The sequence below is a fragment of the Pleurodeles waltl genome, chromosome 6, assembly GCF_031143425.1.
Source record: "Pleurodeles waltl isolate 20211129_DDA chromosome 6, aPleWal1.hap1.20221129, whole genome shotgun sequence".
Lineage (NCBI taxonomy): Eukaryota > Metazoa > Chordata > Amphibia > Caudata > Salamandridae > Pleurodeles > Pleurodeles waltl.
In genome coordinates this window covers 73,733,379-73,749,866 of record NC_090445.1, presented here as the reverse complement: position 1 = coordinate 73,749,866, position 16,488 = coordinate 73,733,379, and the positions used below count along the sequence as shown (strand labels likewise).

At 48.4% G+C, this 16,488-nt stretch overlaps 1 protein-coding gene across 4 annotated transcripts in view; it reads left to right on the top strand.

The window, feature by feature from the left end:
* Positions 1-16,488, top strand: part of LOC138299221 (E3 ubiquitin-protein ligase TRIM39-like) — a 202,725-nt gene that overhangs the window by 9,575 nt on the left and 176,662 nt on the right. The window lies entirely within an intron of this gene.

Sequence of the window (16,488 nt, the reverse complement as noted above, 5' to 3'; positions counted from 1 at the left end):
TTGTTCTTGCATCGGAGAGCTCCGCCTGGCCAATCAGGCCACTAGCGAATTTATTTTCGGAGAGGTGGACTTCGGCTTCTAGGGCGCGTAGTTCATGTGTTAATGTTTGCCTAACCCCTACTATCTTAGATATGCAGGCACCCCTTATTACTGCTTTGTGGGCATCCCATTCAATTGCTCTAGATTTCGTTGTCCCGTCATTTTGAATGAAGTAGGAAGAGGGCTGTGCGGACAAGTCATTTCTAAAAGGCGGGTCCTGCAGCAATTGGGTTTGTAATCGCCATGTAGGAATGCAGGCGCGAGGTCTGCCCCAACCAATATGAGCTATAAGTGGGGAGTGGTCTGAGATTACCCTGGCAGAATATTCGATGCTCGAGATTTTATGTGTTAGATCCGGAGAAGTGAGAATGAGGTCTATGCGGGTATGAAGAAGGTGTACCGGGGAATAGTAGGAGAATTCACGGTCTTGTGGGTGTAAGTGCCTCCAGGTATCTATTAAGTGGCGATCTAACATCCATTTTCGCAACAGTTGCGAATTTTTGGTGGCTGGGGTGGCGGCAATAGGGGGGTGTGATCTATCCTTATCTATTTGCTGGACACAATTCATGTCTCCGCCCCAAATACATGCTGTGAGTGAGTCGTTAGATATGTGGGAGATGGTGTTGTGTAAAAAGTCTCCTTGCCCTACATTCGGGGTGTATAATCCGTTAATCACCAGCCTCTCTCCGTCTAGCTGGCCTATAAGATGTATATATCTGCCATTTTTATCCGTAACACTTCGTTGTACTATGTAAGGGACCCCAGGCGCTATCCACACGAGGACTCCTCTTACAAAGGATGAATTGCCCGAGCCGTGCGTCTGTCCCCCCCAGCTCTTCATTAGTCGGGGGATGTCTTCTGAAGGGATGTGTGTCTCTTGGAGGATAGCAATATGGATGCGGTGTCTTTTTAAGTGAGCGTGTATTTTACTGCGTTTTTTTGTGCCCGCCATGCCCTTCACACTCCAGGTCATGATGCTATATGTAGGAGATTTATTCATTGTATTGGGGAGGGGCTTGGCGCGTTGAAGCTATGGGCACGGGATCCCATCCCCGTTATCCAGCTTGAGTTGCTATCCATTTTGCGTGAAATTTGTGCGTGTAGTGCGATCGCCCTGCTCCCGCCCAGAGGGCCCCTCCGGCCCAAGGATACTGTGCTAAATAACAGACAAGAGGAATAAGGAAGAGGGAAACAACAATGAACCAAATAAAAAGGATATGTCGGGGGGGGTACCCGAATAGTAACAATTTGGCACAACCGGTGCCTAAACAGCAGTCCAAACGGTGCAGTTCCATTCGGAAATTTCACGGTTGAGGGGTGGCGTGGATTAGTATAGGGTGGGCTACACATGGTCCACCGGCAGGATAGTTCTGTCCCTTCGTACCTGGTCCAGTGGTCCTGCCCACAGGAGTCGTTTCAGCGTTTAGTCCGCATGTTCGCTGCGGCCCCGGTCCCCACGCAGGATGCGCGCAAACCTCCGACCGAGCACCCCCGAGAAGCCGAGGGTCCCAGCGCACCGGTGTCGCACCCGGGAAGAGCGCGGCGGCGGCACGTAGGTTGATATTAAAGTTTGTCGGCAGAGCGCGGGGTGAGGTCCGGGCCAATTAGGAGCTGGGAGAGGGGGGAGCCAGATTCATCTCCAGGAGAACTGCTGTCAGAGGTGCAAGCCGTACTTCTGTTGTCAGCTTGTGATCCAGTGAATGTGCTGGTTTCTCTTAAGCTTTGCGCCTGATCTGCTTCCATTTGTGATCTCATCGGCCGAATTATTGTTTTAGTTTTCTTTTTCTTGTTGCGAGCAGGCGTGATCCATTCTTCAGTTGTATCTTTACTATCAGGGGAGCCGGCCAGACCTTTTGCATTGATCCAGGTCCAAGCATCTTCTGGGGTTGAGAACAAGAGAGTTTTTTCACCGTTAACTACTCGAAGCCGGGCGGGAAACAATAATGAATAAGAGATACTGTGTTCTCGTAGTAGTTGCTTTATTTTGAAAAATGTGGCACGTTTACGTTGGACTTCCATCGTGTAATCCGGATAAGCGGATATGGTACTGTTCTCTAAGTTAATGGGGTTAGATTTCCGGAAGTGCTGAAGGACTGAATCTCTCACTCTGTAGTTCAAGAAGCGGGCTATCAGTGGGCGTGGTGGAGCGCCGGGTCGCGGTGGTCTGCCCGGGATTCTGTGCGCTCTTTCTATTACTGGCGCGTTTGTGGTGCTTTGAATGTTCATTATGTCTGTTAGCCATTTCTCAATGAAGTCCTCGGCTGTTGGAAGCTCCATGCGCTCCGGGATGCCGATAAATCTTATGTTGTTGCGCCTTGATCGACCCTCCGCCTCTTCAGTTTTGCGTTGCAGCTGTTCTAGTTCTGTTTCCAGGTGTTGGATTTTGCTTTTCATAGTTGTCACTTCTGGTTGAGTTTGTTCTAATGAGAGTTCTGTGGATTGCACTCTATCTTTTAATTTACGGTGGTCAGTGCGTAACTGTGAGACTTCCAGAGCGGCGGCGTCTATTTTACTTTCCAGCGATGTTTTCGTCTCCAGTATTGCTTGCATGAGTTTGTCGAATTGGAGGGAGTGCATTTGAAGTGTCTCGCTCAACTGGAGCAACGTGGGCTCTTGTGTGATTGATCGTCCAGCGATGAGGGGAAGAGCTCCTTCGGATGGGGCCCCCAACTTGGGGTGTTTGGGTTTGACCATGGTATGATCTATATTGCTGAGGAGTGTGGCTTGAGAAGGTTTCTTGAGGAGGTCCCGTTGGGGCTGTTCGGGAGTCTTGTCTGACCTGGTATGGCCACAAGTGGCGTGGTCCTGCTGCAGGGCCCTGTTTGCTGTTTTGTAGAATACCACTTGCAGTGAGATTGAAGCTTCGCCCTCCTCCACTGTGCCGCGGTTGTTTTTTTTTTTTTTTTTTTTTTCCCCACTCTTTTAACTACACTTTATTTTTTTATTTTTATTTTTTGTAATTTTGAGTTCCCTGGTGCGAGCCTCTCACTGAGAGTGCAGCTGCTTTGAGATCGCTATGGCTCTGAGTCCAGGACGCCGAGTCTCTTTCTGCTGGGGGGAAGAGGCAGGAAGGCACCAGCAGAGAATCGCGGCCTCTCCTCCTGGCCGTCCGTTCTTCGGGTCGAATCAGCCTGGGGGTGGGGCTCCAAAGATTCAGGCCGCTCTGACGGCACCAGCACCCAAAGTCGGCACCCCTCCCAGGCGCCCGTCCGCAGCCCACCGGGCCCGATCCAGTCCGCCCGGTCCCGCGAGCCCGCGGCCCCCAGCGCGCCGTCGAGGCCGCAGCTCCGCACGCCGGCCGCGCACAGGAGCCCCGACCGGGCCACCGTCGACCCACGGGGTGAAGGGCGCCCCAGCAATGCTCGGCCAGGCGGCACACGATCCCTCAGCGAGCCGCCGGGCGTCAGGGCCTCGGGGCAAACCAGTGTGAGCCACAGGGAGGCCCACCGCACAACGGGGCCGAGGCCGCTGACACGCTCCGATCCCCGATCCGGGCTAGGGCCACCGCCGAGGTGGTCCAATCGGTTATTTAGGGTGTGGGACTTACCCCAGTTGTTGTGGGGGAGCCCCGGATGTTCAAGGCTATATTGGGACCAGGATAATTATGCAGGAAGGCGGACCGTGAGCGGAGCTCCAAGCTCAAGCGTCCGCTCCGGCCGCCATCTTGACCACGCCCCATCATAGCCTTTGTACTCTGACTTGTAAATCTTCTGGGACTCCAGAAATTGTCCTGGAACATCTTTTCCTTTGACCCTTTTTTAGATAGGCACGTTGGGAGTAGTGCTGGAGTTGTTCTGCTCACAGTCTCTGTGGTCTGATTACTTGTTTCCACAGTAAGTGGGTCTCATCACATTGCCTTCCTGAATGAGCCTCTGGACTTGTTCAGTCATTAGCCCAGGACTCAGGCACATTTCCACTTCCAAGGGCTGGCAGTTTAAGATAGTTGAATGGGGTCGACTCCTGCACTGGATCAGCATCTCAATGTGGCAGCTGGAAAAAACGTACTTGGATTCATAACATATGCATCGATACTTTCTCTTGATGGTGCCAGCATAGATAGCTAATTGCTGAGTGTGGCTGGGCGCAGGATGCTGTGGAACCAGCTGGTTGTGCCTGCCCCCAACCGTCTGGGCTTTGACATGCCTGCCTGTTTTCCATAAGGACCCCCACCTCTACTTCTACGTGGTCGGCGTTGGAGGCAGAGGTGGTCGTATTCCTGTTGTAGGTGCTTCTTCTGGGTGGTATTGGGGGGGCCCCCCGGGGAAGCTGTCCCAATCAGGAGAAAGGGACACCAGTGTGGTTTGTAGCATGGCATCAGGTAAGTGGATTGAGAAGCTCAGACCACTGCACTTCTCCATGCCCAACCTGTTGCTAGCTTTTACTCTACTTCCTAGTGGCCAGCTTGTTCCACTGGATTGCTATGCACAAAATTGTAATTGCCAATGCACAGGAGCATTGCTACATTCCAGAGGTAACTCCAGCAATTTTCAAAACTGTGCTGTATTCGAAATTCCAATAATATTTCCCATTGTTTTGCATTGAAATCACAAGCCCTATAGGCTAGGTAGCAGGGACCACATTATGAGAGCAAGCATAAATAGGTCTAGAAACTGAACGCCATTCAGCAGTGTGGTCAACAGAGCAAGTGAAAGAAGGTAATCTGAATATAGGTGCTCAGACAAGCGTTTTGGATGAATAAGAGGGGCCCATGAATCTTTAACACTGCTTCGTTATAGTTCCACTTAATGAAAAAGCAACTCAGAACTGTCTGAATAAAAACTCAACATTTTCCCCAGTAAGTCTCAAAATACCAGACATACAAAGGACCGCTCTGTCTTTTGGCGTTCAACTTCTTTTGCGTGCCCAGAACATTAGCAGCAAGATTCACTGCAAATCGGAGTCAAATTCTGACGTCCTGAGAGACTGGACCAAATAATCAAGAAAACATTCAGACTCATCTGAATTTAAACTATAGAGAGGAAAACAGCCATGATCTCCTACATTTACAAAGTAAAGAGATACATAATACCCAAGCATCCTTTTTTTACACAAACATGCACTTGACAACAATTATAGATTGTTTTGGACATGTTCCAATGAACAGTAGAGACCTTAAGTTACCCAACAAGCTGGATACCCAGATGAACCTTCTAAGCATGCTGGTCATCTTTGTCACAGGGAGTGACACTATATTGGCAAATTTGAACAACCTTGTATTAAGGGCAAGGACAGAGGCAGAAGTCCAATTTAACAAATCTTTTGCTCCCCATTTTTGACAAATTTTGCACACTTCCTAAGGTCCTACAATCCCTAATAAGAAATATAAGAAAAAATAGACCAGACACCTTAATCCCAAATGTGTGGGTGTAGAACATGAACAATTCTAACTCAAAATGAGTGACAGCCCAGAGCCATTATTTGCTTCGTCCTGAATACTGCCAACTAAGATTAACCTAACCGAACTATCAGATATAAATTTAATGGAAACACTACTAACCCATTTAACACAGCGAAAGGGTCAAACCCAGTATCAGGTAGAATTATATGCAATATAAAATCTTAGGACAGACCAGCTTTGAAAACCCCAGACACACTAGACATTTATCATGCAAATATAACCATCAGAGATGGAGTTCAGCAGAAAGAGTTTTTCCACATCAAGCCACATGTTCAAAGGTTGTTTTAGAAAACCAACAGTATAACAGACACCCGCCCTGGTGATTTACAACTTCTATGTAATAGTAATGCTCAGCCACTAACACAGCGTGAACAAAAAAGATTGGGTAAAAGAAGAAACAAACCCCTATCTACAGTTATCACAAAGCCATTCCTACTAATAAATAAAATATTGTTACATTGTCTCCAATATTTCATAAAGATGTAGTAAATCATGAAATTTCATTTCAAGTCACACAAATGACTGCAGCCATTAAACTAAATTATAAGTAGAGGACGATAGGAAGAAACACCAATTATAAGTAACATACATATCTCCACCACAGTACAGGTAGAAAACAAACCTTAACCATTTAAATCTTGAAGCGTCCCACATTCAGATGTTCCCAAACATAAATCCCACTCAAATATCCATACATACAGATAGGGAGGTAACAACCAGGACTGCACAAGATGGGAAGGGCCATCAATCAACTAGTGATGAAAACCAAGCCTGTGATAAGGATCAATTTCCCATAATCCAGCTTTACAAAGAAAATTTGAGATCTGGTGCAACAAACTAACTCAAGCCCAGATAAACAACCACGAAAAGGAGTTATGGGATGACATGAAAACCAATTTATTAATAATGTCCGAATATGTCCCCAAGGGGCGCTAAAATATTCTTACTCGAACAGTATTGTCAACTTATTAAAGAGTCTGCAAGCCTTTTCCCATATAAACCCCACAGACATAGGCACTCATTACGAGTATGGTGGCCTGTGGACCACCGCATTGGAGGTGACCGTCGCACCATCGTGGGACCGGCGGTGAAGACCGCCATATTATGAGTAGGAGGAAGGCAACTGCAGAACACAGGAAGGTTTCTGTCCGAACTGCCAGTGTGGATGGACCGCTGCAGCTGGCGGCATGCATCTCCAGGCCAGCAGTCAGGCAGTTTCCCACAACCGTATTACAAGGCTGCACACTGCCAGGATTTCCGTGACGGTCTCATCCCCACAAAAAGCATGGTGGAAGTGAACAACATAAGAGGGAACACTCACCTTCAGAAACACAGGCACGTCCTTAGGCACCATGGCACGCGAATTGCAAGTCTTCCAATGCTCCTGCTGGCCATTGAACTCCAGGACCTGCAACGCCGACCAAGACACCAACCGTAAGTACACCAGCCTAGAACACACTCTAGGGAAGGACATAAGTACACACAGACACCCACACACACAAAATTGCACATTCACCACACATACACGTTGAACGAAAGCCACAACAAGGTTGTTACCATCAACACCAACGGTAATAGTAAGATTTAACTATATATAAAGGTTCTGAGGTTCCCCGAGCACACTGGGCAAAGTAGTAAGCCCCAGCTCGACTCCTGACGGCAAAGTGCTGGCCTCCACGTGGCAGGGGCATCAATGGGGCATTCAGGCACCTCAGGGGTGAGGGGATGTTGGGGGAGCATTTGGGCTTGGAGGAAGGTCTTTTGGTCTGGGCTTGGAGGAGGGGTCCTTAGGCTTGCCCCTGGAAGGTGGTGATTTAGCCAGAGGGGTGGTGGGCTTGGCCTAGGAAGTGGAGGGAGTGGGCTTGGGCTTGGAGATGGAGGGAGTGGGCTTGGCCTTGGGTTTGGGATGGGTAACTGTGGACTTGGTGGGGGTGGAAGTCTTAGGGGGGAGAGGGGCATGGCAACAACAAGGGGAGGCCAGGGAGTGGAAGGCAGGGGTCTGGGAAGCATTGCAGGGCGTTTGGGGGGGAACAGGGACTGGGATATTGATGGGGAACAGGGAAAACTCTGTCAGGAAATGTTTCTTAGGGGCACAAGGTAGATCATCGGAAGGACGGTTAGGAGTGGAGGGAGAGGGTATGGTTGAGAGGTGTGTACGTGGAGATGGCTTGGGTGCAGGTGCGTGGGTGGATGACCTGTGTGCTGGGTGGATGACCTGTGTGCTGGGTGACTGTTGAGTGGGTGAGTGTGGGCGTTTAGGTGTACTGGGAGGGGGGAGATCGCAGGGGAGATGTGTGAGTGAATGTTGGGGTGGTGTCTGTAGGTAAGGTGGATTTGTGCATGTGGGGGTGGTGATTGTCCTGGTGTGTACGCATGTGGTGTATGGGGTGCATGTATGGGGGTCTGATATTGTGGCGGTGTTAGTGAGGGCACATGTGGCAGGATCTGAGATTGATGAGGTGCAGAGTGGTGTTGCGACTGTCAGGGGGAGGTGGTAGGAAGTCGGTGAATAGAGTGGATGTTGGCATGTCTGCAGCTGAATGTGGTTTGTATACATGGCGGTAGTGGCGTTTGTGGTGCTTGTGGCTGTCCTTGCATACCGTGTCTGTTGATGTGGATGCATGTGGGTCAGTAAGTGTGCCTTGGATGGGTGAGGGGAGAGGGATTTGGGTTTGGGAACAGGTAGCTGGAGCGGGGACGGAAGAAGAAAGGACACTGGCTGCCGTCAAGGAGGAGGCCAGAGCCTGAAACAATCTCTGCAGGCCAGACAGGGCACTGTGAATGCCTTCCAGGAACGCATTGGTCTGCTGCATCTGGGTTGCCAGTCCCTGGATAGCATACACGATGGTAGCCTGCCCCACAGAGATGGACCTCAGGAGGTCAATAGCCTCCTCATTGAGGGAAGCAGGGCTGATTGGGGCAGGAGCAGAGGTGCCTGGGGCGAAGGAGATGCCCACCCTCCTGGGTGAGCGGGCACGGGCAACCAGGTGGGGAGCTACAGGGAGGGCAGGGTGGCGGACAGAGACTGTGCCGGTGTGTTCCCAGATGGGTCCGCCACTGCTAGGGAGCCGCCACCGGAGGAGAAATCTGTCTCCCCCGTGGCACTCCCCTCGCCATCTGTCCCACTGGTCCCCTTGGCTCTGCTGGCATCAGCCTCCAGGGTCCCTTCGGCGGCAGCATCCCCACTCGCTGGTGCCCCTTCTCCTTCATCAGATGATGCTGATGCACATAAAGACAGAGGAGGAGAGGGAGGGAGGGGGGGAGGATGGGAGAGAGAGAGAGAGAGATAGGGTGCAATTGGTCAATGCCAGCACAGCAGTCACACAGAGTAACTATATCATCTTCTGATGCCATGCCATGCCATGCCCTCACCTACACATGCTAAAACAATGGAACACCATGGGGGATGCACATGTATACCGATGACGCTGATATGGATGCAATTGTGTGCATGATGATAGGCATACCTGCCACACTTGCCCAGGACCTGCCCTCTTAAAATGCCCGTAGCGGCACACTATTCCTGGACTACAGAACCAATGGAATCCTGCATAGGTAGTTGGCATGCCAACTATGCCATTGTCAAATTGCACAGTGACATCTTGGCCTACCTTACCTCACTACACTTACAGTACCTGGCAGCAGACTGAGGACTCTACATTCACCCCCGGCACAGTGGTTGGCATCAACTGATTACAATGGCCTGACACCACAGATGCTGTGATCCTCTTGGCATGTGCTGCCTAGCACATCTTGGTAGTAGGTGACAACACAGATACCACATTGGAGCTAACGGCCCCTTCATTCACTTTCTGGTTGGCCACACATCTATGATGCCATTCTTGCCCGGCTGTCTAATACCCACAGTGGACATGAATCCACCTAGTACCCACGCTACTGCTTCCCAATAGTGCACACCCAGAGCCACTATGACAACACATCATAAGTGAATGTGTACTCACCCCCTTGTTGCTGCTGTTCTGCCCTAAAGTGCCCATCCACCTCAGGGTAGGCCACCGCCAATATGCGGGCCATCAGGGACGTCAGGGTCCGACAGGCACCCCTCCCACGTTGGGAGGATGTCCCAAGCTGAGCCTCTGTGGTCTGAAGGGCCCAGCGTCTCAGGTCCTCCCACCTCTTTCTGCAGTGGGTTCTCTGCTGTGCATGGACCACCTTTCTTCTGATGGGCGCTGACCTGCTTGGGTGACACAGGCAGAAGGACATGTTCATATAGAGTGGCATTACAGGGACAGCAGTGGACAGCATACATCTCACGACCACACTCTTGTTTCATCAATCTACGTAGGCTCAGACTCCTCACCCATGTCCATTCTACAGTCACACTGCTTCATCCCAAGGCTCCCATCCCCATCTGCCCACTCACAGACAGGACAGTCACATTGGCCTCACCTGCTGCTCTGGTGCCCCATACAACTGTCCATACAGGGTTAGGGCTCGTGGGTCCTAGGTGAAGGCCGGGGCTCTATCTCTTACAGGACGTGGCATCTTGGCTACCAGAGTCAGAACATAGCAGCACACGCAGTGGAGGTCTTCTGTGCTAGACTGTCAGGAGTCAAGTGTGCATGAGCACATGAAATGGCGGTCACGGCCGCCGCGGACATCACCGTCCACACCAGGGGCGATCACCATTGGCTCCTGTCTCCCATAGGCAACCATGTTAACCAATGAGGAGTTGCACGGCGGTTTAGACAGCCTACCGCCATGACGTGTTACGCCGGCGGGATGAGCTCCCTTCCATCTGTCCAGTGCATGCAGGACATTTTACATGTGCAATTTGTGTTGAGGGTGCATTTAAGATGTGTCATGGGTGACATTTGGTGAGCTGTGCACAGCTCAACTACGTCCACACAGCCAATGCTGCACATCATGATTTTCTCCCTCTTATTTGCAGGTACGGTGGAAGGTTGAGGATGAGGAATGCTCTGGTGTACAGGCCCTTAGTTGACCTTGCCACCCTGGAAAAGCAACAAGTCAAACAGACCTATCATCTAAACCGTCAGTCCATCATGGAGCTGGTGACCCAGTTGGAGCCAGAACTATTGCCTGCCATTCGTCATCCCAGCGCCCTCCCTTCCACAGTACAGGTGTTGTCAGTCCTCTACTTCCTTGCACCAGGGTCCTTCCAGATTACAGTGGGTTTGGCAGCAGGGATGTCACAGCCCATGTTCAGCAACGTCCTGAAGGACCCCTATAGTGATTGATGCCTCTGTCTTGTTCTACTTTCAGGACATTGTTGTGGTACACTCTAGTTCCTGTCTCACCTGTTGCCTCCCTTGACCCATCTCTCCAGCCATTGCCTGCTCCACTGTAATCCTTGCTACATATTGCTTCCCCTGTGTCACTCACATATACATTGGCAGGACTTTGGCTTAACTATTGCACATGTAATGGCAGTATCTTTCTTACTCATGACAATAAAGACGTAGGCAGTAACTGTGCTCAATGGTGTTTATTTGGGAGATGCAAGTTCAAGGGGTGATGAGTGGGGTCATGGTGGGTGGGATCATCGGAGTACTTGGGCCAGCTGTAGGTAGTCGAGATCCAGTATGGTGGCCATGGGAGAACAGAGAGATGATAGTGGCCAGGGGTGTGGAATTTATTAAAATATCTGCTTGTCCATGGGACAGGTTGCTTCTTAAATCTTCTTGTCCTATAAACATATCTACTTGTCCCTGTGGTACCATGTAGTGCGGCGACAACTTATGGCAGCAATCTAATTATGTAAGAGCTCTGATAATAGCCTCTCTGATTATGCCAGGGTTACTACCATAGTGGGGCTTGAATACTTGCAATTCAATCCCTACTGTTGCAATTTCCTTATTTGGCCCCCTTTCCGCAGATCTACATACTGGGGCTGGAGGAAGCAGTAAGCAATAGTTCCAATATGCCTTTGAGTCTGCAAACCTACTAACTTGCATGTTTTAAGGATTTTCACCAGCTTTTCTCTAATCTTTTCCCATAACAAGAAAGGTTGGAAATTTACTCCTGACAATTGCTGAAGTAGAACTTCTTCCAGGCTTGGGGAAAAAAGTGGTTGGAGGGAAAGTGACCTTGTAAACGCTCAATAGATTTTCACATGAGCAAATCTACACATGCATATTTGCCCATGCTAAAATACAGTTCACAGATATCCTATAGAGATACGATTTCCTGGTATACCTCTCGGGAATTCATGAAAGCTACTAATTCAAAGTCATATACCATGGGTGCACTTTTGTGACTTTCTTTAAGAATTGGGTCCCTAATTAGGTCTGGCGTTAACAAAGACATTTTGTTTTTTATTAAACTTTAATTTCTTTCTTTATTGGGTGGCTTTACAGTGAGTGATCTCATTCTCCTCTTCCACAAGGAGCATATTGGCACACAAAGTAGTTTTGTTCAGTGTCAGGAAATACAGTGGCAATCAGTGGCGTAATGAAACGGGAGGGAGCCCCTTTGAAAAGAACATGGAAGTGCCCCCTCTCCAGACTCACTCACGGCAGGGGCCATGCCGAAGGGGCCCCCTGGAGGGGGTTGCGGGCCTTTGACATGCCACTGTTGGCAATGTGTGCTTTTAAAGATCAAAAACCTTTTTTTTGTTTTTGCCAGTGTTTGTTACACTAGTGAGGGCCTGGCAGCTCACACATAAGTGTTATAAAAGGCATGTCAAAACAAGATGTGCATTGATGAAACTTGAAGACTCACAAAAAAATGTTACCTCGGTTGGCTTTGTCAGTGCTTGTTTATTTTCATGCTTTCCATAAGCTTGTTGAAAATGGATCAACACATTTAACTAAATGGTACTTCAAAGAAATAGCACCTAAAATTTCATAGTAGCAAAATATTTTTTCCCTAGTTGAATTTTTCTGTACATTTTATTTTAAAAAGGAAAGAATCCCCTTGCTTACAAGCTTCTGCAAACATTTGCATCTAATCACAGAGCATTCTGGGAGCATTATATGTAGCCTCATATTGTTAAACTTTTCAAACGTGTGTACACTTTTTTTTTTTCCTGGAACCACTGTCAGTAGTGCAGTGTGACCTTAAAACATTTATTTGCAGCGCTCACCCTAATAATGAAGGCTTTGAATGAATGAAAACCATAAATACAAGTTCGAACAGTATTAACATATGGACAAACATTACCTCAACTGCAGACAGTTTCCCTCTCTGTAAACTGGCAGCCAAAGGGTTTTTGGACTAAATAAACATGAAAACGTGTTGCCCTTGACCCCAAACAAGATGTCCCGGGCGCTTGGCGATAGGAATTCAGAATCAACAGTCAACAGGGTGGCTCAATGATACGCAAGGGAGAATGTTCAGGAGAGGGTCACTTCCTGGTGGTGGTCGTGGGATCAATTCCAGCAGGATGTCTGCTTGGACATCCGCGCTTGCGTGTGGGCTCGTCTGCTAGAGGGGTAGGGGTGCTGGTGTCCTGCAGGTCCTGTGGCAGGGCCTCCATTCCACTAGCTTCCGCTGATGTGGAGGCCTCAGATGAGATTTGGCTAATGGAAAGGGCCTGCAGGTGGGAGATGGACTCACTCAGGATGGTAGTGAGTTCCTTCAGCACCCCTTCCATGGTGGCATTGTGGGTCTGCCACTGCTGCATGGCCTCCTGTTGGTATTGACTCTGCAGCCTCTGGGTCTCCCTCACAGTGGTGGGGATCTGGGCCATGGTGTCCTGGGTTTGGTTGTATGGTGAGGGCCTCCTAGGCAGTCAGTTGTTGTGGCTGCCCGTCCCTTGGATCACTGATCCCGCCTCCCACTAACCCTAGCCCACTGTGCTTGTGCCTCTGGCACAGTGTGCCCACTCCCAGTAGCACCATGCTCTTCATTGTGTAGGGTGTGTGCCCTTGACTCTGTACTGGAGCACACTTCTGATAGAGAGGTCCCTGGGAGACAGGTTTGGAGGTGATCGGGCTCGCTGAGGTGTTGTAGCCACATGGGAGGGGGAGTCCGGTGTGTCTAGGGTGGGGCGGCTGGGAGTGGACTGACCAGTCACCCCAGATGGCCCCGGCAACTCGTCCACAGCCAGACATCCACTGGGGCCTTCATCCCAGGGAGGGCTGTCTGACCCTTGCATCTTCTGCTGGGTGGCAGTGGCAGGGTTGCCTGTGGATGGAAAGAGAGAGAGTTTTCTTGTGAATGTGTAGATGTAATTTTCATGGCGTGGTGCATGCAGTGGCTCGATTTGCTTCCCAGTGATGGCAAGGACAGCTGCAGCACTGCAGACATTGGTTTAGGTATGGGGATTGTGCCATGGTGTCTATGTGCCATGGTGGGTTGTGGATGGTGGTTGGCATTGCTGTCATGGCCATCTGTTGGGAGGCGGTCATAGCAATCAGTAGATATGGGCTGTGTTATGGTTCTCCACACAGGTGTTCCACTGTGAAGTGGTAGTGTATTTTAGCTGTGTGGGGTGCGATGCATTGTGGGAGTTGTGGTTCTTCACATTGTGATTATTATCTGTGCATTGGGGGCGAAGTGTGTGGGGATGGTGGGAGAGGTGTGGTGTGGCATGCAGGGGAGGGGTGGGGTAATTGGGGGGTTGCAGTAGTGTTGGATGGGGTGGATAGGCGAGTGGTGGGTGGTGTTTAGGCATGCTGGTTAGGAATTGTTGGTGCCTGGGGTGTATTGTTGACTTACCATAGACAAGCCCTCCGATAATACCAGTAAGGCCTTCCGGATGGATGATGTCCAAGACCTTCTCCTCCCAGGATGTTAAGTAAAGGGGAGGAGGCGGCGGTCCAGGACTCCATGGAATGGACCTTCCCCCTGAGTTCGTTCCACCTCTTCCTGATATCCTGTGCGTGGATAGGTGCCGACTGAATTGACCCTTTCGATGATCCTCTGCCATAACTCTATTTTCCTGGCCAATGATGTTTGCTGGACCTCGACTCCCATCAGTTTTGGCTGTACCTTGGTGATCTCGTCCACCATGACCCACAACTCCTCGGACACAGCTTCACAGATTTATTCTAAAAAACATGTATTCAGAAATTGGTGAATAAAATTGACCAAATACATGGAGCTAGCTAGCGCTTCAAATTCAGAATCATTCACATTTGACTGTTCAATTCCCTTCACCAATTGGGGAGGCCCCACAGTTGATCCTGAGAAATGGAATAGGAAAAACTATGACCAAAATTAAAGATAGGTCTCGGTTTGTTCCAACAAATGCTCAAACTACTGAGCAAGCGAGGTGCTCAAATCCTAAAAATGATTGCATTTGACTCCCAGCAGCATTAATTTATTGAACTACAAGACTGAAACCTGGATCAAACTCTGAGATCAGCTGCTTTGAAACTAAAGTATTGCAATATTACAAATATGCTTCTGCAATGTCGGGTGGTTATTAAAGGTGATCGAAGACCATGAGAACACATTATACTGGAAACAATTTCATATCTTCTTACTGCAAGAGACGTGGACTAAACAGCCAATCCCTATAATTGGCTATATTGAATTAAATAATGTTGCCATTAAAGACAAATCTAAAGGATGACCAAAGGGTGGGCTAGTGATATGTGTCTTGACAGATCTTAATGCAAATGTGAATCAGATATGAACAAATGCATCTTGGGTCTTAGCAGTAAAAATCAAGAGCTGGTCATTAGAGCAGCTTTTCCGCCTAATTATAACTAACATTTACATTTATACATCATTAAAGGAGAAGCAGGACTATGTGAGCAAACTACATTTACCAATGATAGACCTCAAAGCAGAACCTAATAATGCTTCTACACTTACGTTGAGGGCATTAACACAAACCTGTCTCTACCACATGAAGAGGAACAAAATGAAAGCCTAATACCTTATGTGGAATTTACCCAACCAGGTTACACGACACGTGATAGACGAGATTAAATCTGGGAAAATATTTTGAGAGCATTTATCTCGACTGGTTTGCGTGTTATAAATGGAACAATCCTTGAGGATCAACCTCCCGCCTGGGTATACATCTCCTTTCAAGAGTAATTCCATAATTTGCTACACGTTAGTAACTCTTTCCTTGAGTAAACACATTTCATGTTTCAAAATTGACTGCCGCTCAAATATTGACTATTTGCTCCAGGTGAGTGGTATCCAGTAGGACTATTCCCCAAGCAACAAACCTAACTACTCCCACATACACAGCAAATCATAAGAGATTGAAATAGAATGGTTTGCTGTCAGAGGACATCAAGGTGCAGTGCGCACTCCTTAGCAAGGACCTCTGCTGGTAATCCTATACAATAGTGGTAGAAATTCACCAAGAAATGTCTTCTGCTGTAACCTAATACCACTCCTAACAAAGCACATTATACAGTTTGACAAACAATTGAATTCAGTGGATCACTGAGGCCCTCAAACAGAGCAAACAAAAAGAACAATTGAGAATTGTGAGTATTTAAAGAAAAAGCCATGTTATTTAACACAAGTGGTGAAACGCAGAATGATAAGGCAAAAATATAAAAAAGAGGCTTGGGCAGCAAAAAAGGAATATTATGATCAATTCAGGGCTAAGCTGCTGTACGCAAGCAATAGTAAAAGTTTGAAAGAATTTTGGAAAGCTGTCAACCATGTACAAATAAGTTGTTTCACTGCAAAGAACATTGACATCTCAGAGCCAACATGGGTTAATTACCTCAGTTTGAAATACTTTGCAAAGTATCAAGATAACAATGTTTTTTGTTGGGACAGCAGAAGAATTGTGTCACTGTCCAGAAGTTAGAATCCTCTGCACAAAGCAGAATGACAACATCTTGACTGCTTATAAAGAAAGACAACTGAAAATATTAATACTAAAAAGCCGTGCAGAGAGAGGGAGCCCTACGACCCAATGGTCTACAGCAAGTTCTTCTAAAAACAAACACTACCTTCTGGTCAACAAAAGTGATGCTAATGTATAATTCATCTTGGGAAATAGGCAAATACTGGACTCCTGTAGGAGGCAATCCTACATTCAATATTTACGCTTCAAGTCCAGCAAACAGTCTGCTAATCCCCTTTCTTGATAATCATAGACCATACGCTATTCAATTGTAATACCTTTGGTAACAAGTGTATCA